Below are 2972 nucleotides of genomic sequence, written 5' to 3'. Positions count from 1 at the left end.
CTGAATGGGGTGGAAACGCAGCAAATTTGGATGTTCGCGTTAAAAGGTGATTGGCATGCAGTTAGGGGTGATTGGAATCCAAAAGCTGATGATGGGCCGTTGTGTCATGACGGTCGTGAGTTGAATTTGAGAGTGCATGAACTGATTGATCGGGTTACGGGGAAGTTTAAAACAAAAGCTAATTATACTGTGATCAGCAGAGCTAAGCAGAGGGATGGTGAGCCTTTTGCAGACTATCAAATCAGGATGACGGCTTGTTTTAAGGCCAACAGCGGCATCGCTGAAGACCACGCGGCGGGCAGCCTTTATCAGGAGCAGCTAAAAAATGTGTTGCATGCTCATTCAAATTATACGCTTAGGGAATGGGTTGAAAAACATTGGGTAGACAGGTCTACGGGCACGCTTGAACAATACGTAAATCAGGCAATCCATGCAGAAGAGGTTTTAAAAAAGAAAGGGAAAAGAAAGGGGGGGGCACCCTCTAACGAGGACGGGATTTTTTACCAAAATAAGGGGTGGGAGCGTAAACCTTTTAACAGGGATAATGAGAAAAAATATGCAGGGAAGTTCAACAGAAATCGAGGTAACAGAGAGAAAATCTGTTGGATCTGTGGGAAAATAGGTCATATATCCCGCGATTGCCCAAATAACAGGGCCTCTAAAAGTGAAGGCCAATCGGCATGACTAGTCGGGGGGCCTGCTCAAAACGAGATAAGCAATGGATTTGAGCAGAGAGAAGTGGAACTAAATTTAGCGGAGATATTGGCACTCGATACAATTAAACCTGAAATCACACTGTTCGTGAATGGGATGCGATTAAAATTTTTGTGTGATACCGGGGCTTGTAAAACTGCGATTAAAGTGGATATTCCAGGGGCTAGACATACAAAACGGAGGGTTTTTGTGACAACAGCAGGTGGGCAAGTTGCCGCCGTTTCGGAGACATTTCCGGTTTGGATAAGGGACCCAGAGGGGGAGTCGTGCAAAATGTCTGTGCTGGTGGTGCATGAGTGTCCTGTCAATTTGCTGGGGAGGGATGGCCTATTACAATTGGGCTTGGCTTTGGTCCCCTCCGCTAGTGGTAATATGGTGGTTAAAAGGCGAAAAGAGATCCAAAATGGCCAATTGAATGTGTTGCAGGGGGGCCAGCCAGCGTTTTTTTACTATACGCTAGAGGTGTCAGATAACGCGCCGACGGGGGTGGGGAGCACCCTGTTATCTACAGCTACAGATTTGATTGGAACGCGGGAGAGTGTTGAAAATATAGACTCCCTCCAGGTGCTGATGTGGTACAAGAGATCTGTAGGGCCTGATGAAATCTATGAGAACAGATTAGCACAGGTCAGGCCGGCTGAAATTAGATTGGAATACCTGTACACGGATGGTATTTCAACAGTTGTGGGGGGGGTTGAGTTGTCTTTGGGATATAGAAACCTTTTTCTTGAATGGGCAACTCCACACATTGTCTTATGCAAACCGTACAATCAGAGAAAAGAGGTGCTGCGTGACTTTGTACAAACGGCCCGCGGGGCAACCGATTGGAGTGTATTAGACACAGGGCTTGAGTATAGTGAAATTACGGAGACATACAGAAAAGCGGTGTTTCAAACTATGGGCGTACGGGTGGGGATTTACCTCCAATGACTAGCACGATCAACAACGGGGATTTACCTATTATCAGAAGAGGAAGAGGAGCTGTTAGCAACAGTCCCTCCCGAGATATGGTCCAAAGGACCTTCTGATGTAGGACTAGTAAAGGGGGTGATACCGGTAATAATTAGACCAAAATCTGAACTCAGGCCCTGTGTCCAACAATATCCGTTAAAACCTGATGCTTTGGAAGGAATAAAACCTGTAATTGAGGATTTGTTAAAAGCGGGGGTTATTATTGATTGTGAGGATTCACCGTGCAACTCTCCAATTTTTCCAGTGAAAAAGGTGGCCCCTTCTGGGGGATGGAGAATGGTTCAAGATTTACAAGCGGTAAACTCTGCAGTAATTCAGCGCGCACCTTGTGTGCCAGACCCGCACACGCTTTTGAATAATTTGGATCCGGATGCGTCATTTTTTACAGTAATCGACATAAGCAACGCTTTTTTCTCCATCCCATTAGATCGGGATAGTCAATTTTGGTTTGCCTTCACGTTTGGAAGGAAAAAATATACTTTTACGAGACTGCCACAGGGATACTGTGAAAGCCCCACGATATATTCACAGATTATGAGTAGCAGTGTAGCTAGGTTCCAACCGCAGGGGGGAAGCCAAATTATTGTGTATGTGGATGATGTACTAATAGCTTCATCTAGTTTAGAAGCCTGTAGAATAGACACTGTAGCCTTGATAGGGCACCTGGCGGCGGAAGGCCACAAAATAAGCAAAAACAAATTGCAGCTTTGTAAAGAACAGGTAAAATATTTAGGATATAATCTGGTTAAGGGTGGAAAGAAAATTTTAGATGACAGAAAGAAGGTGGTCTTGGACGCACCTAAACCACTGACTAAAAAACAAATAATGTCATTTTTAGGTCTCACTAATTACTGTAGGGCATGGATTCCAAATTACGCAGAGATTGTATCTCCCCTTGCTAAAATGATGAATGATGTTTTAAAAATGTCCTCGGCTCTAAATTGGACAGCAGAGGCTGAGACGGCATTTTGTACGTTAAAGCAGATGCTAGTAACTAGTGGTACTTTAGCGTTACCTAATTATAACAAGCCTTTTGTGCAGATGGTGGACTGTAAAGGGGAGTTCATGACGTCTGTGCTGACTCAGGAATTCGGGGGGAAAATGAGGCCTGTTGCATACTTTTCGACCAGATTAGATAAGGTGGCCTGCGCGCTTCCTCATTGTGTGCGGGCGGTTGTGGCAGCTTCTATGGCGGTGGAGAGCAGCGCTACAATAGTGCTTTTTCATTCTTTAACCCTTAGAGTTCCGCATGCAGTGGCAGCGTTATTGCTACAAACAAACATGAC

This window comes from Stigmatopora argus, chromosome 20 (assembly GCF_051989625.1).
Source record: "Stigmatopora argus isolate UIUO_Sarg chromosome 20, RoL_Sarg_1.0, whole genome shotgun sequence".
NCBI classification, from domain to species: Eukaryota; Metazoa; Chordata; class Actinopteri; order Syngnathiformes; family Syngnathidae; genus Stigmatopora; species Stigmatopora argus.
This window is presented reverse-complemented; position numbering follows the sequence as displayed.